The sequence below is a fragment of the Anabrus simplex genome, chromosome 14, assembly GCF_040414725.1.
Source record: "Anabrus simplex isolate iqAnaSimp1 chromosome 14, ASM4041472v1, whole genome shotgun sequence".
Classification (NCBI taxonomy): Eukaryota; Metazoa; Arthropoda; class Insecta; order Orthoptera; family Tettigoniidae; genus Anabrus; species Anabrus simplex.
The window spans coordinates 17,480,987-17,503,080 of record NC_090278.1 but is presented as its reverse complement, the minus strand read 5'-3'; the positions used below and the strand labels follow the sequence as shown (position 1 = coordinate 17,503,080).

General features: G+C 38.5%; 1 long non-coding RNA gene across 1 annotated transcript in view; it reads left to right on the top strand.

The window, feature by feature from the left end:
• The window catches only part of LOC136885526 (uncharacterized), a 70,792-nt gene that overhangs the window by 6,241 nt on the left and 42,457 nt on the right, over nucleotides 1-22,094 (top strand). The window contains exons 2-3 of the long non-coding RNA XR_010861548.2: nucleotides 4,742-4,871; nucleotides 11,064-11,159. This is a non-coding gene — a long non-coding RNA (uncharacterized lncRNA). The remainder of the gene's footprint in view (nucleotides 1-4,741; nucleotides 4,872-11,063; nucleotides 11,160-22,094) is intronic.

Sequence of the window (22,094 nt, the reverse complement as noted above, 5' to 3'; positions counted from 1 at the left end):
ATAAAGATTCCTCTCTATTATATCTCTACACCACAACAGCTATATCCAGTATTTAGTTCTCATGTTTTACTTAACAGTAGACTGCCTCCCTTTTGTAACATATTTCCTGATAATTATTGGTGTGTAAAAGATCTTCTTCAGGGGCGAGTGGCAGTGAGTTTGCATGGGTTTGAATGTCACGATCTGCAACCCTGCAAATCGTTACCGTGGTTTCCCCATTTTCTCATTAATTAACCTTAATCTTCCTAATTCTGGCCCTTTCTCTTCAATGTGTTAGTGCAATATTAAACTATTAGCAAGAAAGGGAAAAAAATCTTCAGGACTAAATTATGGATATGGAAACTGTAAAATGCAGTTACTTGAAAGTATATTAACAGGATAACCAGCGTGGCCAGAACAAGTAAATGTGGCACACTTAAGTAGTGTCCCCTATGTTGAAATATACAAAATACACTTAACCATAGTGTCCTGAATAGATATGTTTTTACATAGAATTCGCTTTCCTGGCAATGAGTAAGAATCGATGCAATTGGCCACAGGAACGAAGCTCGTGTTACACGTGTAAGAAATTGTAGTGTTACTGTTAGTGCAGTAAGTTTACTTTTACTGTAGAATATCACAAAGTGACTAACAAACTCTGCTCTTGGCTGAAATGATTTCATTGAGGCACTATTCACAGTATTCAAACAGACAAATTTTGTATCACCTGGGGAACAGTAAAAACTGCTAAACATTTAAACCAATTGTTTTACACGGTACTCCCTTCAAGGGGCGCTCTGGTAAGCAACCCTTCATTGTGTTATTAGTCATGACATGCACAGACAGATAAAGATAGGACACTTAAATAAAGGTTGGTGGCATTGTTCAATGAAATGAGCTGATGGCAGTTTTGTATAAATTTTAGTCTTCAGTTCAACAGATTCTTCTTCTTCATTGTCCATTTCCAGTCTTCTGGGTAGAGTTGTGAATCAAGGACCTCCTCAGTTTTCTATCTTTTCACTCCCTTCTTCCAATATATTTTCTACATTAACACCTATCTTCTCTGTACTCTCTTACACCGTATCCATCCACATCTTCCTCGGCATTCCCTGATGTCTTTCTCCTATCAGTTTCTTTGTAAATACTCACTTTGGAATTCTATCCTCTTCCATTCTCATCATGTGCCCATACCATTTCAGCTTACTTGTCTCTATACTATCTTGCAGTTTATGGAATCCAATTATCTCCCTGATTTTATCCCTTCATACCTTCCCCATTATTCCTCTAAGGAATTTTATTTTTTCCCCTTGGATTCTGCTTTCTTCATGTTTTCTTGTCCATTTGCCCACTCCATATGTCATAATTTGTGTGTAATACAGTGGGTGCAATATTTTCTTGCATTCCTGTGGGATGTCCCAGTTCCAGACTATACTTCTCACACATTGGTAAAACCCATTGGCTTGTTCAATTTTCTTTCCACTTTCTTAGTTTATTTTCCCATTTTCTGCAATTATTCTCCCCGAATACTTGAAGCTTTCCACAACTTCAATTTTTCTTCCATTTACTTCAATTTTCCTTCTTCCTTCTCTATTATGCCTTGTCACCACTGTACCCGAGGTTACTCTGTTGTTCTCTTCGTTAACCTTTTTAGATATGGCATTCTGCTGTGGAAATTGTTTCTGGGAATGCACACCTGCATGTCTATATCTTGTGGGAGTGATTTACGTATTATGGTATGGCTGCCCATTAACTATAAGTAATGCCTTGAATTAAATATTGGTGTGGTTTGGCACTGAATTCGAAAATCCTTCTGGACGAAGACATCAGCTTCTCGTGGTCATTCTTTTTTAACGATGTCGTGAAGCTTGTGAATATCATGTCTACGTTGCAAATCTTTGAAAATGTTTTCCTCTTAATTTTATTTCTGTTGTAACTTAAAATCTAAAATTTAAGCCTGCTAACCAGTTATGTGATTTACATTTGGGTTGAGTTAAACTGTCTTACTCGTGTGAAATTGATTAATTACATTTTTTATTATTATTATTATCATTACAAGCAGGCTCCTTTTAAAATATTATGTAATGCATTATTAATTTCAAATTTATGTTAAAGGTGGTTTAACTACCATGTGAGATTCTGCAAGAGTTTTAAATTATTATCTGATCCCGTTCTTGATATTAATTTTTTTTAATTATTCTATATTAACATGTAATTCTTCAAGTTGTGGGATGTAACTGATTCCTTTTGTTTCATATCCTGTGTGCTTCTCATTGTTGCACAGTGTTTTGGGGTTGGTCGTTGCTATGGTGATGGCAGCCAGCGTGGCAGTTTTGTCTGTGGATATACAGAGTGTTAGTGGCGTACTTAATGTTAATTCTTCATTTCCAAGTTATGCTTGCGCTTTTCTTTTGCTTCTTCATGGAAATATATTTCTGGTTTATTTACATTTCAATGTAACTGATGTAAAGTACTCCGTCAAGATGCGGATGGACCATCCAGGTTGGTTGTATGGAATACGCCTCATATTCCCGATGCTCAGGATGACCTCCGATGGTTCCTGGCGATGTTGCAGGTAATCACATTACCCATGAACAATGATGTGGATAGAATCAATGCCCACAAACTCCGAAAATCTTCTCCGTCACTTGCAGAATTTATAAGAAATTAGTTTCCTCACGACTAGTAAAATCACTAGTCAGTGTTCGTAAAGACTTTCAAGAATTCACTCTTTAACACCTATGAAGACTTTCAGTAATGTTATAGTTCACCAATGGCAATAATTACAAGTCTTTAAGTAATCACTGGCAAAAATCACAAGTCTATGCTCATGGAAACTTCGAATAAATTTAGAGTTCATCACTCGTGAATATTACAAGTCTTTGAATAATCACTGGCGGAAAGTTAGAGTCCATCACTGGTAAATATTACAAGTCTTTGAATAATTACTGGCGAAAATTTAGAGTCCATCACTGGTAAATATTATAAGTCCCATTTAGAAGAATTCGTTCCTCAACACTCGTAAATATTACAAGTCCCATTTATAAAGACTTAGAAGAATTCAGAGTTCCTCAACACTCGTAAATAAAGACTTCGAGGAAATTCTCAGTGAGACTATAACCACACGAGGATAGCCTCCGACGATTATGGCAGCGAGTAGAGCCACGCTGACTACTCGACTGACTGACTGAGACTGAGATATCAGGCTGTATTAAGCCCTCCTTATATTTGGTTTGGGGACATCTGCGTCACATATGCCGTGAAGCTAGTTATCTCCTGAATTGAAATTCAAGCATTGCAACATTTATGTGATTCCCTTTAAAATGACATGTTGCTCAAGTCACTACCATAATTATTATAGGAGTTTTAAATTTTTTCTCTGTCGAATGTTCGGGAAGGTGTGATGCTTGAATCTAGAACATACGAGTTCAGGCCGGCTGCACGTGGCAAGACAGGCGGGTGATCTAACTAGCCCCTGCAGCTACGTCACACATACAGCTGTCCTCAGCTTGCTTGCTCGTTCCGCAGAATGTAAACCATGCTCGCGCGAAGTAATACGCGTGATGATTAAATACAATTAACTCTCATGTACAGGTCGTAACCGGTACAATACAGTAACTTGTTCTTCTACTTCTATATCACCTTCTCCTCATATTACTGTGTCATCTTACTATGCCTCCTTGATTTCCATTTCCGTTGTGTACTCTTTTGAATTTCATCTATGACTGTAATGAAGAGTGGAGGGGATAATCCACATCCCTGTTGAATTCTTCTTTCTACTTTGAACCACTTTGTTCTATCGTAGCCTTCCTACAACTTATTTTTCGTTTTTGGCTTTTATAATTGTTTCTTCTCCTCTGCCTGCCTTCTTTTTTATATATGCATCCAAGGCCATTTGTCATGGTACACTGTCATATGCCTCATCAATATCTATAAATGTCATCACAAAATTGTGCCTAAACTTCCATCTTTTCTTCATCATGTTCTTTAGATTCAATGGATTGAAGAATTTAAAAATTGTGTTTACACTGAGTGTGGAGTACAGAACTGTATGAAAGTGAAACGTGGATAATAACTGGTGCCAAGAAAAGCAGAGTTGAAGCCTTTGGAATGCCATGTTATCGGAAGTTGTTGAAGATCAGATGTGTAGAACGTGTCTCAAATAAGGAGATAGTGAATCAACTTGATGAGAGGAGAATGGTTTTAGAAAATTTGATCCTAGGAAGGAAGAGTTTGATGGAACAAATATCTTGGCACTGTGAACTTGTTCAGTTAGTTTTGAAGCAAAGTGCAGAGGATAAAAATGGTAGGAAGATTCAAAGATACGGACCCGGGTGATGAGAGTGATATGCAAATGGAACGATTTCAATCACAGTTATGTTGCTGTGGATCAATCCCATATAAAACTGTACCTCATATAGCTAAGATTATGATAATAAGTTGTCATATAAAACTAGGGATCCTCTGACTATGATCTCAGTATCGAAATTATGTTAAATGAGATATTGTATGGAAGTGATCACTTTATTAGAAGTCATGTAAAACTGGAAGTCTATAGCTATAGTCATAGTATCAGTCATAGAAATCTTGAAGTTCTATAGGTATGATCACGATATCAACAGTCACCTAAAATTTTGGGTCTTTTCTGTACTATCATAATATTGACAGTCATTTAAAATTACAAGCTTGTTGTTTAGGCTATTGACAAATAACCTTATTAGCAATGACAGCAATAAGGTAGTATATTTTCTGACCTGTGTTTCAGTGTAAGGTCTTCAGAAGTAATCAACAACCCTAGTACCTTCTAACTGCTTTGGTTGCAGTGTGAAATGGACAGGGAAGTGAACATCAAGGAGGAACCAGCCTGGCTTGAAGAGACAACAAATGCATCACTTGTAAGTCTGATCCAGATAACTTTATAGAGGTCAGAATTTAATCCTTAGTAGCTGAATAAGTTTGGCAGGGGCAAAATTTACTATGTGCTTACCCAATATTAACACCAGCAGTCACCATTTGCTGCATGGGCTTCTAGGGGTGGTTTGTCTCTGTTTTGTTTCTTTGTCTGGGAATACGCCACAGTGTGCTAAACAAAGCTGCCAACTCTTAGGAACTATAAACAACACTGTTGATGTGCATCTATTGGTCCAGTTAGTGACAAAGCATTGTTCATGGCACAAGGAAATAGGTTCTGATGGCATAAGCCCCCAGGTTAGGCCCACTGTGTGGACATTTGGCCTGTAGCACTTGCTAGGGAGCCTTGGTTAGGTCCAGCTTGTGACAAAGTTGTGAAGGCAGTGTCTCAAGTTCGAGGCTTCAGGGCATTTCATATGGTAAGTGCCCATTGACTGACTGTCTGTTGTAAATTGATTACCTCTGTTGGTTATTGAAATGGATTTTGGTTGGGTGTGTGGTTATGAATTTATTCTGCATGATTTGGTAATGGAAAATTTGTTTGATTGAAATCATTTCCTATCATATGTCAGCCAATTGCAGTGCTAGTATTTACTGAGGTGATACAAAATGGTGGGTGCTGAATTGAATTAGGTTAAGGCTAGCAGTTCCCTGGCTCTCATGGTGAATATATATTTCCTGGAAAAGATATTCCAGGAAGATTTGCATCATTTAAACTTTTTTTAAATGTTAATAATGGTGAAGTATAGTGGGAAGTGAGGGATGAAATGCCTTCATAGAGTAGTAAGATTAGTATGGAGTGTGGATAAGGTACCCTCAGATTGGACAAAAGCAATAATTGCACCTATCTATATACAAGGGAACAGGAAGGATTGCAACAACTATCGAGGTATCACATTGATTGGTATACCAGGCAAAGTATTCACTGGCATCATGGGAGGGAGGCTGTGATCAGTAGAGAGGAAGTTGGATGAAAACCAGTGTGGTTACAGACCACAGAGGGGCTGTCAGGGTCAGATTTTCGTTACATGCCACGTAATTGAAAAATGTTACGAGAGGAATAGACAGTTGTGTTTATGTTTCGTAGATCTAGGGTACCAAGGGAAAAGTTGTTCACCATACTGGGGGACTATGGGATTAAGGGTAGATTATTCAAATCAATCAGAGGCATTTATGTCAGCAATTGGGTTGCAGTGAGAATTGATGGTAGAATGAGTTTTTGGTTCAGGGTACTTACAGGGGTTAGACAAGGCTGTAATCTTTCACCTTTGCTGTTCGTAGTGTACATGGACCATCTGCTGAAAGGTCTAAAATGGCACAGATGGATTCAGTTAGGTGGAAATGTAGTAAGCAGTCTGACCTATGCTGACAACTTGGTCTTAATGGCGGATTTAGCCAAAAGCCTGCAGTCTAATATCTTGGAACTTGAAAATAGGTGCAATGAATATGGTATGAAAATTAGCCTTTCGAAAACTAAATTGATGTCAGTAGGTAAGAAATTCAACAGAATTGAATGTCAGATTGGTGATACAAAGCTCGAACAGGTCAATAATTTCAAGTATTTATGTTGTGTGTTCTCCCAGAATGGTAATATAGTAAGTGAAATAGAACCAAGGTGTAGTAAGGCTAATGAAGTGAGCTCGCAGTTGCGATCAACAGTATTCTGTAAGGAGGAAGTCAGCTCCCAGACGAAACTATCTTTACAATGGTCTGTTTTCAGACCAACTTTGCTTTATGGGAGCAAAAGCTGTGTGGACTCAGGATATCTTATTCATAAGTTAGAAGTAACAGACATGAAAGTAGCAAGAATGATTGCTGGTACAAACAGGTGGGAACAATGGCAGGAGGGTACTTGGAATGAGGAGATAAAGGCTAATTTAGGAATGAACATTATAGATGACGCTGTACACATGAACCGGCTTCAGTGTTGTGGTTATGTGAGGCTAATAGAGGAGGATAGGTTACCAAGGATAAAAATGGACTGTTATGGAGGGTAAGAGAAGTAGAGGGAGACCAAGACGATGATGTTTAGACTCAGTTTCTAATAATTTAAAGATAAGAGGTATAGAACTAATTGTGGCCACAGCACTAGTTGCAAATAGAGGATTGTGGCGATGTTTAGTAATTTCACAGAGGGTTGCAGACTGAATGCTGAAAGGCATAACAGTCTTTAATGATAAAATATGTATGTATGTATGTATGTATATATGTATGTTTGTATGTATGTATGTATGTATGTAGTAATGTTGGGTGAGCATGTAGTAAAATTCTGCCTTGGCAGTTTATTGTGAGTATAGCTCACGTAAGACATACACCCTGATGAAGGCATAGATGCAGTGGAATATTTAGGAGAAGAAGTGAGATATTTTCATCAACTTTCCTTGCTCTGTTTGTTGCTACTGTATACACAGTCCATTTGAATTCCCTGAGTGTGAGGCCTTCAGTTCAGTGACTTCTTTTGGTAGCTCAGAGGGTAAACTGGTGACATGCTAATTTCTTGTCGACGAGTGTGATTCGGGTTTCGTCTAGAGGTATTTGAAGGAACTGAATTATCCCAGCACATATCTGTAGTGATACCAGCATGAAAGTGAATTCCTGCACATCATTATGGCACCTGGGTGTCTGAAAAATTTGGAAGTTGGAAGAGGGATGTTCAATGAATAACTGTGTCTTGACGGTAATAATTTATTTCACAGACTGTGAACCGCTAAATTATAGATGAGATATTGATCAAGAGTTGCTTGAAGCATAAAAACTGCAATAAATGCACACTATTCTCAGAATTAATGTGTGCTAGTCGTGTTCAAAGTTAAAGGCGCTACAGAAGAGAATGGATTCTGTACATATCCGAGATGTGAGCGTACTGGTTTTCAAGATCTCTACCTTTGATATTTCTTTTTATGTTCTGTGTCAAACTTGAACCTGACATATGAGCACACTCCTGATCAAGAACTCTAGGTTTGATGTTTCTTATAATGTCACTGCATTGAACTTCTTTAGATATGAAAATTATGTTAAAGAAATGTGTGCCAATATCGGAAACTTTTTTTTTTGCTAGTTGCTTTACGTCGCACTGACACAGATAGGTCTTATGGCGACGATGGGACAGGGACGGGCTAGGAGTAGGAAGGAAGCGGCCGTGGCCTTAATTAAGGTACAGCCCCAGCATTTGCCTGATGTGAAAATGGGAAACCACAGAAAACCATTTTTAGGGCTGCCGACAGTGGGGTTCGAACCTACTTTCTCCCGAATACTGCATACTGGCCGCAATTAAGCGACTGCAGCTATCGAGCTCGGTGCGGAAACTGTTAACGAGTGTCTTAAGTTGGGGTTGGATTACTCTTTACTTGTTACTGGTGGTATCGTAATAACTTTGGTTACTCTGATTATAATAATAATAATGTTATTTGTTTTACGTCCCACTAACTACTCTTTTACGGTTTTCGGAGACGCCACTCTGATTATAAAAGAGGATGGTTGGCCCATTTTCCGTTTTTTTTTAAAACTGTAATATCCTCAAACACTACCGCATATCTATTAGCACCTCATGTTGAAAATTATTACTCCTATCTTAATTAGTATAGAAGAAGGTAAATCACAAACTTTTGTCAGTCTTTTTGAGACTGGATATACCAGTCTGCTAAACAGAATGTCAACACAGGTGTGATTACTCGGGGTTACCCTCACATCCACAATCTGCTCGGAGATATGTGTGTTAAGGAAAGAGCAGATTTGCCTATGGCATATGAGAGATAAAATAACTCAAAATTTGAATGTAATTTATCTCAAAGGACTCTAGAATTCATTATTTCCAAGAAAATTCTCTTTAATATGCCCCTTAAAAATGAACTTTTCTTTCCTCTGTATCATTATTTCCCTCTCCGTTTTGTGCATCTTTTTTCATCCTTTTCTTAGTATGAATACTGATCTCTTTCTTATTTATTGAATGTGTTAAGTGGGTATATTCACCAAGCTCGATAGCTGCAGTCGCTTAAGTGCGGCCAGTATCCAGTATTCGGGAGATAGTAGGTTCGAACCTCACTGTCGGCAGCCCTGAAAATGGTTTCCCATTTTCACACCAGGCAAATGCTGGGGCTGTACCTTAATTAAGGCCACGGCCGCTTCCTTCCCACTCCTAGCCCTTTCCTGTCCCATCGTCGCCATAAGACCTATCCGTGTCGGTGCGATGTAAAGCAGCTAGCGAAAAAAAAAGGGGGTATATTCTAGACTTTTATGCTTGAATTCACTTTTATTAGTAAGTGAATTTATTTTAGAACATAAGCTTTTGGGCACAGTCCCTTCCCCACCCCTTCAGTGCCAACAAGATTTTATGAATCCAAGTGCATACCTGCCAACTTTCCCGATTTAGGCGGTAGACTCCCGATTTTCGACAGGTTTTCCCGCCTCCCGATTATTGTATTATTTCTCCCGATTTTTTGATGAACTTTAAAAATTTGTTTTCAAATCCCGCCATTTCAGCTTTGTACGCAAGTAGCCGGAAGTCTTTCGTTCACGACGTTTATTAATACGAGAAAAGCGCGTGAATGTGTGATGTTTATTGAAACCTGTATATCGCGACGCGTATATCGATTGGATTGTCAATCTCTCGTTCTCGCGTACTATGTTCGTGTTCGTTCACATCAGTCTAGTCGGTTCTAGAGACTAGTTGCTACGTTTGAGTCTTTTTTAATAATTTAGTGACATAATTTCAAGGATAGCGACTAGTGACTTTTCTGGAGATTTTAGGAGTCATTCAGAGACAATTCTGACGAATTTTAATTAATTACTTGATAAAAATAACATAGCCAATGGTTGTAGCCATGTTGACACACCGGATCTCGTGAGATCTCCGAAGTTAAGCAACATTGGGCGTGGTCAAGATTTGGATGGGTTGCCACACGCTGTTGGTAGAATGGAGGAGCGGAAAGGAACTGACTACTCTACCATACATAAACTCCGGCTCAGGCACATCTCTAAGGAGGTTCGGACCTGCCTTCGGGGAGAATACACGCGCGAGAGCGTGATGCAATATATTCTATGAATTTGCTAAGTAATGGCATCTTGTACATGACTGCTTCACACGTGTGGAGCAGGAGTTCATATTATTTTCGGAAGGTTTCCCAGAGACCGATCATATCTCTCACATACTTCCTGTGAGGGAATAGAAATGTGTATTTTTTTAACCTTGTAGCCTCGTACAGCACCAGTTGGGTGTTGAGACAATAAGTGTTATAATGTTATAATATACCATATATACTTTTTTATTGCACAATACATGCAGAATAAGCAGTTTTGACCAATTGTATCTCCTGATTCCTCCCGATTTTTCCTGATTTTCATAACCAAATCTCCTGATTTTTGGTTTTGTAAAGTTGGCAGGTATGCAAGTGAGAAATTTGGAGGTCTTGTAGTAGATCATGAAAGAGCTTCTGAAACTGTACATGTACACTCCAACACTGCTGACTCTCCACTGATGGTGTTCTTATCCCCACAGGTCTTCTCAGAACACTACATAACATCTTTGTAGTGGTAAAACATTTTCATTTGTACAGTAGTTGCTTTGTGTTTGGACTACATCACATCTTTCCCTGGTATCTGACTGTGATGAGCCTGCTTCTTTCATGATCGTTTTTTATATTTACACCTGGAAGCACTGAAATATGCTGTTTTAAACAGAACTGTCTCAATGCAGTATGTAGCCTCTGTGTGGATGGCAAAACCAGGGTAGGGAATGTGATTTAAATATTTCAAGATATTTTAATGTCCGTAAACAAACTCTATGCAAGAATATAAAAAGATTTAGAAAAGTTTTAACACTTAGAAGTGGTTCAATCAATCTGTAAGGTTTGATTGATATGATTGGATATATGAAAATAGTTCATAAGATTTAGTGTTTATGTCTATGGCAGCTTCCTTCCAAATTCTGTGCAAGATGGCCCCAATTTCTCAGTCTCATCCTTTCTCCGACTTAAGAAGTGAGCAAGGATAATATCACCATTCTTAGTAGAGCCTTTGGTTTTAAAAATCCTCTACTGGTAGAAATCTTTTTAAAAAATTAGTGAAATTTTGAAAGTAACTGTAATACTGGCAGGTAATGAATTATCATGCCCATTTGTTGATTACTATGTTTGTAGATATGTGTTATGTGCATACCTAATGTATCTTATTTTTCACAGGAAAATGTTGGACATGTATCAGAAGTGATAGCTCTGAAAAAAGAAGCCAAGTCAGAGTTAACAGAGCCAGGGTCAACACAGGAAAACTCCCTTGAGGTAATATGCATAATTTGATAATCAGTTAGTGAAAATAGTTAGAAAATGGCTCAACATATATCAGTGGTTGACCCTTACACAATTGATAGTCCTATGTAAATATACTTTTTATGAGATTGACTGTTTACTTACATAATTTTCACTTTTCCTTCTAGCTGTTCCATGATCTTGCGTTAAGTATTGTGTAACAGTTACCAATGGTGGAAAGACCTCTACGTTATATCATTTGGGTGCTGGTGTCATTCCTACCAGTTCTCTTGACTTCGTAAATATTTTTGAACATTTGACTTCGTAAATATTTTTGAACATGGAGTTGCTATAAGATACATTCTTTTGTTACTGTTACTGGATATTTTACTAGTTTCTTCCAAATGATACACCTTTATTGACTATATTAATTACTAGCAAATTGTACCTGTGCCTTGGTAAGGCATTCTACATTGTATACGGATATCAAAGTAAATTACATGCAGTGAATAAGACTTTTAAAAATTGCATGTCTCTTAGAGTTATCCAGAAGCAGCAGGGTGAGGTTCCCATATGTTATTTCCAATGTAAATTGCATGTGGCGGAGTTGTGATGATAATGGCAAGCTCACCTGCCTACTGCCATTCAGAGTGAAGTTTGTAAGTTTACATTATTATGGGAGGCCCATTATCTACTCAGGGGTGCCAACTATTATGTGTTGTCTGTAATTATTACGGATTTCACCTCACAAGTACGGCATTATTGTCTAAGGGAAACTTATTATGGAAAATTGACATTATCACGAAAGTCATTTTCTAGGGACAAAGAGAAGTAAAGAGGGAAATATGCTGAGTCCTTTCCAGCTTGTCTGATAAATCCCTCTTGTTTCATTGCTTGTGAGTTGGCAACGGTACTTATTCGATCGTAAGCATTGTCAAATTCATTGTGCTAATGAAGGACTTTCTCTGCTCTTTTCCATTACAAATCCTTAAGTGATGTATTTACAGAATTAAGGGCCACATTAAGCACATATACACTGGAATCATTTCTGGTTATGAAGACGAAAATGTCATCACGGGGAAGGATGTTTCAAGAATAACTACACTGAAAAGCATCTGCTGGATGCGAAACAAATTGCAAAGAATGTTTTATCAGCGAATTAACAGTGAGTGTGCAAAAGTTATTGTGTAATATGATATGCTTAAGAATAGATTGCGTCGGGAAGGAAAAAGATGGTGTTATTATCGAGAACAGAGGACATGCTTTGGACTTAAACTCGAACATTTTCTGAGGAGAGTGATTACTGATAATCCACGTCAAAGTTTGGCACCTCTGCCTACTGCATGGTCACAATATATTTGGGGAGTTTTTGTTACAATGGCAAGTGCCCTTTCCTACTTTCAGACACATTACAGTTGAGGAGTTTTTATTATAATAGCCGGCATCTTCCCTACTGCTTGTCAGAATTGAGTTGCGCTGTTATAATTATAATGACAGCCCCCTTTTCTTAATGACAGTCACACCGAGTTGGTGAGTTTCCGTTACAATAGCAAGGCCACTATGCCTAATACCAGTCACATTTTAGATGGGTAAATTTTTTTATAGTGGCAGGCACATTTGCATATCCCCAAACACAATCCATTAGGGGAGTTTTGAATAAAATTGCATGCTCCCTGGACTTCTGCCAGTCAAAACAAGAAGGGACTCATTCATTACAATGGTAGTTCCTCCTTACTAATGCCAGTTACACAGGAGTTGGAAAGGATTCCGTTTTTACTGCCATTTACAGTCGATGTGGAGAGTAATGATTAGAATAACAGATGCCCTGCTGCTCAGAGTCACTATCGGTTTGTAAAACAATAATTATAATGGCAGACACACCCTTTCTACATTCCTACAAATAGACTTTAATGAATATATATAGATTGATTGCATGTTTAGGATATTGCAAACTTTCATTTACAAATTAACTACTGCTGTACAATACATCATATCAACAAAGCGATTGAACCATAAGACACCTCATTTAGTGGTCGAAAAGGCTGGTCTTAAGACATTTTCTCCTGTCTCATCTATTTATGGTGAAAATTGAGTTAGAAACGTTGAATAGAGTGAAATTTGGATAAGGCTTTCTCAATTTTGGGTACTAATGTGATAGCTACTAATATAGAATTTGGCTCACGTGTGGATACTGGCTGGGTCAATGTTTGTACTGAATTAGATGCTTCTATCTTTTGTTTAAGTAATTCGAAAAACGAACGTGTACAATGAGGAAAATATAGGTATATTCAAGAAATAGAGAAAAACTAGCTGATGTACCCGTGCTCCGATATGGGATTCTCAGAAAACCTGACTTAGTGGTTTTCCTAACTGAAATCAACATGGTCATTACGAAAAATCGATAGGAATTTAGCAATTAAAAGCAAAAACATATATTTTCTATATATATAAAATACTCTATTATGTGTCCGACTTGTTGGCTGAATGGTCAGCATTGTGGCCTCTGGTTCAGAGGGTCCCGCATTCGATTCTCCGCCAGGTTGGGGAATTTAATCCTCATTAGTTATGCCCATTGGCCCGGGGGCTGGGTGTTTGTTCTGTCCCCAACATCCCCACAACTCACACACCACACATAACACTATCCTCCAACACATGAACACGCAGTTACCTATACATGGCAGATGTCGCCCACCCTCGTTGGAGGGTCTGTCTTACAAGGGCTGCACTCGGCTAGAAATAGCCACACTAAATTATTATTATTACACTTGATCAAATTAAAAACTGCATATTTAATCACGTTTAATGAACAGTACTACGGTGCCAATCTGACAGTCCAAAGTTCCAGAGCTGGAATGACCAGGCCGCAGAAGCCGGAAACACTCCTCTACCATTATTCCATTAAATATGCACACTGCTCATTCCAATCAGCGCCTCAGAGTAGGGATTGAATAGTTCAAATGCTATGATGAACCAGAGTGTTACGTACCAGCAGAATCAGAAAATTTATGAACCAGAGGAATGGCACGCTAAAGAAGGAATTTATCTAACTCCCCAGCTACTTCCCCTCACTATTCAGGCAGGCTGTTATGCTCTGTATGACCGGGTGAGTTGGCCATGTTGTTAGGGGTGCACAGCTGTGAGCTTGCATCCGGGAGATAGTGGATTTGAACCCCACTGGCGGCAGCGCTGAAGATGGTATTCCGTGGTTCCCCACTTTCACACTAGGCAAATGCTGGGATTGTTCCTTATTTAAGGCCAAGCCTGCTTCCTTCACACTCTTAGCCCTTTCCAATCCCATCGTCACCATAAGACCTATCTGTGTCAGTGCGAGGTAAAGCAAATAAAAAATATACTCGGTACGCAACAGTAATTCTATCTACCGGAGATGAGTTGCAACAGATGTCACAAAGCACATCACAACAAACAATGGTCAATGTAATGTTATTGTTGATCAGAGTTATGGGCCATCTACATTGTAGGCCTTCACATTATTTTTCTTCCGACTCTGTGATTTGTAAAATTATTTACAGTGTAGACTGTAGTTCCTTATTTTACAACTTTACATACTGATTTTCATTAAATTATGTTTACCACTTTCTCGTGACTTAGCACTGATATGGACTTAGTAACACAAATCCAAATTCATGAATATCTTTATAATCATAGCCGGTACAGTAACAATGTATAAGACATAATTGATCAAAAATTTAATACTATATAACTTTTGTTATGCAGTATTTATCAATACGACCTGTAATAACAATAATAATAATAATAATAATAATAATAATACTATTTGCTTTACTTCCCACTAAGTACGTTTACGGTCTTCGGAGACGACGAGGTGCTGGAATTTAGTCCCGCAGGAGTTCTTTTACGTGCCGGTAAATCTACCGACATGAGGCTGTCGTATTTGAGCACCTTCAAATACCACTGGACTGAGCCAGGATTGAACCTGCCAAGTTGGGGTTAGAAGGCCAGCGCCTGAACCATCTGAGCCACTCAGCCCGGCTCTCTAATAACAAATATTTGGGAATTAAATTTTAGGCCCTCCCCTAAACTACCATTTCGCTCAGCGTGAATAAAATTATTTATGGCCTAGATTGTTGCAGCATACCAATTTTTATTGAATTCTCTTCATCTGCTTTCTCATGATGCACGTACATACATACATATAGACAGACAGGCATAAATTACGGAAAATTGAAAAGTGCCTTTCCTTGTTACTGTGGATATGACTGATACATAAATGCCATCCTTTTTAAATTCTGAGCAATGTACAGACAAAACTCTTATTTCATATAGAGATATGATGAAACATCATAGGACCGAAGTTGTAGATCACTTCAAATTAATCTGAGATTGTGCTATCCCTTTTGTGATAGGACTTACCGTTTAGCCATGAATTGGCTCGAAATGATTGTCTGCTCCTTCATAAAAATTGCCTCCATATTTTAATATTCTTTGGGGATAAAAAGTGAAAAATTTTAGGATCTTGGAAGTTTTCCATATGTTACAGGCTAAAACTTATAATTTTGCCTAATTTCAATTTTCTAGCTCGTCTAGCAGATTGTGCCACAGTCTTGATTGTGGGCAAGTGGGGGGGTTAAATTTAGGACTTCCAGTACAATGTAGCTAAAAAATTTGCAGATAGCCATTATTACACCTGAAATGGATAACTATATGAACATTTCGCCAAAATAGTCAATGTACAGAAACACGGTCGTTACGATTTTATTTTTATAGATAAAGAATTTGCTGTGCATACACTCAAAATGTTTAGCGTCTCATGGCCAGAAATATTCATTTCAGGCAAGAAATCAGTACAGCCTTCAGAACCACCCAGTACCTGCTTACACACTCTCTCATTGGTCACATCCTTTAGATGCATTAACACATGCACACATCTGAAGAGTGGATGACTTACCTCCAGAAGATGTGCAATGATAGTGCATATTATATCCTTCTGTAAAGAAGAACTGCGCTTCGTTTGTGGTTTTCAGAGGGTACGTGTGTTTTTATTTTGGATGCTGAGTTTATGTTAGTGTTATCTGGTGAGTCCACATTCATTTAATAGTGTTTTAGGGTCGTATTTTTTATCAGTTTTGTGCCCTAAATATCTGCCATCTTGTTCACTGCTACAATTGCTCCACAGATATCACTACTTAGAGGGTAACTTGTTATATCTATTTTAAACATTTCGCCCTAACTGTCACCCATTTTGTCTCGTCTGCCATCACTACCATGGAGACCACAAAGAAGGTGTGCACTCTACTCCCTTTTCACACAGTTGCCTAGGTCACAGAGCCTGCCCATTTTGTCAGGCATCTTAAGAAGGGCAAATCTGTTTCGATGTGTAGACAACCCCCAAGATGGTGTAACCCGGGCAACGGACTGCAAGAGCAGGGCGGCAGAATGTCTACACAATTGGTAACCGAACTAGATCTCGTATCTCTCCCGGTTTTTACGATCTACAAACTTATCCCAACGGCTCCTTTAAGAACCAATTCATACAGAACTCAAAATGCATTGGACCTTGTGCCCATGTCCTACAACTGAACATTGAAGGCAGATCCGAAGATAAATGTGAATACCTGAGTAAATTATCTAAAGAACATAAAATTGATCTCATCGCCCTACAAGAAACCCATCTAAAAGATGATCAGGTAGAGTCTAGAGCAAGAATACCTGGTTATAAAATTGTAGGCATGCTTGGTTCAGAGATTTAAGGCGGAAACACACTGCTGTCACTTCACGTGAACTATCTCTGAGCTGAGTCAGTGTCGACGGAAGGTTGATGATGTCGCTGCATGTGGCATGAAGACAGGAAACACACTGTCCTCACGTTCACAGGTCACAGTATACTTCGTCCGACGACAAGCTACGATGGTACATTCAGTTCATTGGATTCTGGTGATTTTATAATTGCCTGTGATGTTTCTGTTGCCATGAGTATATCTGTCGCAAACGACTGTGGGTACATGAAGGTAATTTGCGGTGAATACCACAATTTAGTGATGGAGCTAAATGGGCTTCCAGAAAAATTTCAGATGTACTTCAGGCTGAAAAAAATGAATTCAACTACTTACATAATCTCATCAAGGATGAAATTGTTGGCCAAAGTACCGCTCTGCATTTGCAACTGATTCGGAGGTATACTACACAACTTTACAGATATGAGAACATTTCAAAAATTACTTCAAGTCACTCTGTGCCATGGTAATTATCAACAGTTCATCATGGAAGAATAAATTGAACAAAGAAGAAAAGAAAAGAACTGTGCCGTAGTGAATGGATCATACTATACATATTTATTCACCGATGTCTAATTCGACAGGATAATTTGTAATTTGTGTAGGATTTAATTTATTATTATTATGTACGGCTCCGTAGCTAAATGGTTAGCGTGCTGGCCTTTGGTAAAAGGGGTCCCGGGTTCGATTCCCAGCAGGATTGGGAATTTTAACCATCATAGGTTAATTTCGCTGGCACGGGGGCTGGGTGTATGTGTCTTTATCATAATTTCATCCTCATCACGTCGCGCAGACCGCTTACGGGCGTCAAATCAAAAGACCTGCACCTGGCGAGCCGAACTTGTCCTCGGACACTCCCGGCACTAACAGCCATATGCCATTTCATTTATTATTTTTATTATTATTATTATTGGGATAATAATCATAAGCACAATTGTGGACTGTTTTCAACAACTGAATGCCTATTTAACGTAGTAGGTGCTTTCCTATTTTGTACCATGCCACGTGCCACACTTGCTGATTTTTATAGTTAATCGAACCTATGTAATAGCCTACAGATTCTCATGCACACGCACCAATTCAATTAACATTTCTTCCATATCGCTCAAAGAAACGGCTTCTATTCGCACTTCACGTCGCCAGATATGTGCAAGAGCAGAAAATTGTGCTCCGCGTGAAGAGTGCTGTCACCAGATACTACGTCACAGTGACGTCAGCCGACGTCAACAGCCGTGACATGAGTGCAGTGTGATCACTCTACATTTCATACAGTGTGGAAAAGGCAGAGCACGTATTTCTTGACAGGTTCGATTGCGTCACGATACGCACGAACTCACGTGAAGTGACAGCAATGTGTTTCCGCCTTTATGGTTCTATCATGTACATTCGCAAGGACATATCCGACTACAGTGTTACTTCTTGCTACCGACAAAGTAATACTGAAATCATCTCTGTCAACGTGATGGGAAGAACCATATCTGCAGTGTACAAACTACCGCAGGAAAGCTGGCCAGATCCCCTTCTTCCAAACATAGGTCATCCTGGTGTTTACATTGGATTTTTCAACAGTCATCACACTTCATGGGGATATGACAAAAATGATGAAAATGGAGAAAAGCTATCAGATTGGATGGACCAGCTCCAACTTTATCTGTCCTACGATGCAAAAGACAAAAATCGTTCCATTCTGCTAGATGGCGTGAAGACACCAATCCTGATCTCTGCCTAATAACAATGGATGCTAACCATATTCCTTTATGCACGACCAGATTAAAACACAATGAACACTTGAAACATGAAAATATTCTTAACTATATCACACACACACATCACATTCACACAAGGGTAACACATATTTTATATACACAATATTTACAATGAATCCAGCATCAATGAAATAATCAATTATTTTTACATGGTCGCATCAATCAAATTCGGCAGATGAACTCAGGTCCGGTACCATTAACGACTCGATTAGAGGTTAGTGATCGAATTAATGTAATCACTTTGATAGAAATAATCTTTAAATAGCAACAGAGATCCATCTTAATATCAGAGATTTGCCGGAAGATTCGAATAGAATTCAATAATCATCACTATCACATGGGTTACAAATCGAAAGTCTACAGTAGCATTCATGAGCCTTAAGCACATTTATTATTCCCTACACATGACTATATTCAACACGTCCTCCACTTTAATTATAATATACACTGTGTTCCCAAAAACACAAGCAACAAATTACTCAAATAATAGCCTATCCCGGAGGATCACCAATATTCCAGGCGCGAATATGAGCAGAACACTTAAAAATTCATGTGAGAATATTCTATGTCAATTTATAGCTCACGACCATTAATTACATTTTTAACCCGGTCTTCTAATTTCATTTATTATTATTTTAGTGATTATTACGTCTATCAGCCCTTTTAAAATATCATGAAATAAGATGACACAATCCTAAGGAATTGCAAGTGAGATTTGATGACAATCAATTCGATACTATTTCACAGAATTAAGTACAAGTCCATATCACAAAAATTCAAGTATCACATGCAAGCAAGAGAAATTTAACACATCTAAGTCCTGCATTTGAGAATTCATTCAAAGAACTACTACAAAAACTAGTCTAATAGATCTCAAATTCCTGTCACACATATGTAACTCAACTACCATGACACCATAAGAATGAAAATTGAAATAACTCAAACTACTGCAAAAAATACTAGAACTGTGATCTAGGGAAGGAAGATCATCTAGTTTTACATAGATGAGAAAGATATCAGATAATTAAAAATGGTACTCAGTTGTTAGCTGCAGTTCGATTCCAGGTTGAAGACCGTCATTCTGGCATTTTCCCGTCGGTCACCTTTCTCCAGCCAGAAATGCCTTACATGTTTATTAAGTCATGGAGACACAGCAATAGACGTCCCACGATGAAATTTTGCTGAATCTTGTGGAAGAATGATCCATCTTGAGGTTCACCACGGCGATCTGATGAGTTGAGTCTTCGCCACGTGCCAGTAATGTTAGGCTGCAACTGAGATAATCATTATTAAAATTTGCATACACCGGTCGGATGTTAAATATTCTCGTGGAAAAATGAACTTAACTTATATCCATTAATTTAGCAGTACACTTCGTGAGCTTTATCGTAAATCACTGTAGAAAGTTATCAGAGTACCCTTCCGTCTACGCGACTGACTTTATATACACGTGGTCCCGTAGCACAGCTCAGAATAATCAGAGCAGAAGAGTAGAGTTCAGAGTAGCAGAGCAGCAGAAGAAAGCAGAGTTAGAGAAAGATTTATTGTGAACATGAGGTTTTATAGCTTTAGCTCGGGGCGGGGGGGGGGGGTCGTTTCTGAAGATGATCATTGGTTCAAGGTCTCTTGTAATTTGTTGTGACTGTTTCTCGAAACTTGTCACCTCGCTGCTGCTCGCTGAGTACACACGTACTTCTCGCCTGGGAAACCTGTCTTATTACGTGATCAAGGCCTGCACAATCGAAGACGGATCAATACTTTGTCCCTCTGAATTGACAAAAAAAGCAGTCTGGTGCATTAGCATAGCTTTCCCAAATGATGAATCCAACTCTTGGCAAACAGTAAAACTTTCAATGTAGACCTGTAGTAAATGATCTAATAATGACAGTACTTCTCTATCAACAAGGTTGCTTGAATACAATAGCACGGTCTACTATATAGTACATATCCCTAGGCTTGTATACGTAATACCGTGGGGGTTGGAAAGGAACAAGAGCTGACCAAGGGAGGTCAGATAGGTTAGATGAAAGTGAGGAGTAGTTGATAGAGAAGTACACAAACAGAAACATATCCCCCTGTGGGTAGGGGCGGTGGAATAACACCCAAGGTATCCCTTGCCTACGTAAGACGTGACTAAGAGGGGGCCAAGTGGCTCCTAACTTCGGAGCGTGATTTGGCAACCCTAGGGCACTGAGCTGGGCACAGATGTCAATTTGGTCCTGTAGAATCAAACTCAGCGCTTTCGAGTAAGAGGCATTAACAGATGTGTGTATATAACATAATAGTTGAGTAACAAACATAGCGTGCCCTGTTTGTTGTGTGAGCTTTTAGTTCCCAAGCCAGAACCAGATATACTGTTTTTCCACCGGATAGCCTTCCTATCGACAACGCTAAGATGTAATTACTAGAAACTAGGTCCATCAAGTAACAGAGAACGGAAACAAACACGGCTGGATGCCCTTCCTAACGGTAATGCTAAGATGTAATTAGTTCTATCAAGGAACAGGACATTATGTCATCGGGATTTGAACCGGAGTATCCATCATTTTATTTCAAACTAAATGTGTGTCTTACTTGTCTATGCTCGAAAAAGATGAAGTGTAGTATGCTGTGTTGCCAAGTCACTTCCATTCACGTTTTTGCAAGCAGTAGCAGAAACTCACTGTACTGTTCTCATTTGCTCTTATGACTTGGCGCAGACTACATGCATAAATACAATATTATGATTTGATCTTTCCCCCCATTTTTTACATGTAAGTATCTTAGGTAATTCATATATCTGTGTGTAAAGTAAATTAAAAATCGTATGTAAGTGGTATAAGCTGCGTGTGTAAGAGCTACCAGTATCTCGCAACATTCTTCACCGTGTGTTCTGTTTTTTGTTCCGCTGCACAATTCAGCGTATTTAGTAAGTTCAAATCTGAACACATGTTAAATAATTCTGTTGTGTGGATTATTGGTTATCAATCAGATCCATCATATCTCTAAAAGTGAGCATTATTATTTTAACTCTATAATGTTTCCGTTGTCCATATGCGTGTCCATTATTCCCGTAGAAAAATCCAACTTATACTCATCATTGCCGTAGGAAAACCACTTGTATTTATTATTGCCATATAAAAGAAACTTAATCCATTAATTATTCCTTCACCTTTCCTGCTGATGTATTATTATCTCTGTAATCTCATATCTTTATGTCTTATTCGTCAGCTGTTCTGCTGATCTCACCTATCCCTTAAATTACTCTATGGAATTTTACTTGTTTTCTCATCATTCTTAATTAAAATGGATCACACACAAATATGACAATCTACCCAAATCAAAATTATCAAACACAAGGTAAAAAAAAACAGATCAGATGTAAGGCTTTTCAGGCGTTTGCTCTATTAACCAGCGTTTCGTCTTAGGTCTGGCACTAGACTCATCAGAGTGGGATGTGTTACACCTTA